Source organism: Puma concolor, chromosome D3 (assembly GCF_028749965.1).
Source record: "Puma concolor isolate L17-30 chromosome D3, mPumCon1.1.hap2, whole genome shotgun sequence".
In the NCBI taxonomy this organism is placed as follows: Eukaryota; Metazoa; Chordata; class Mammalia; order Carnivora; family Felidae; genus Puma; species Puma concolor.
This window is the reverse complement of record NC_141678.1, coordinates 75,695,186-75,695,459: the sequence shown is the minus strand read 5'-3', so window position 1 is coordinate 75,695,459 and position 274 is coordinate 75,695,186.

Here is a 274-nt window from a genome sequence, read left to right as displayed (position 1 = left end):
TTTAATTATTTTGAGAGAGAGAGAGAGAGAGAGAGAGCAAGTAGGGAAGGGGCAGACAGAGAGAGGGAGAGATGGAGAATCCCAAGCAGGCTCCATACTGTCAGTGAAGAGCCTGATGTGGGGCTCGACCTCAAGAATGTGAGATCATAACCTGAGATGAAATCAAACATTGGATGCTTAACCGACTGAGCCACCCAGGTGCCTTGAGAATATACTTTAGAGATAGAAGAAGAAAGAAGAATCAAATTCAGAAACAGTACTCTACATAGACTTG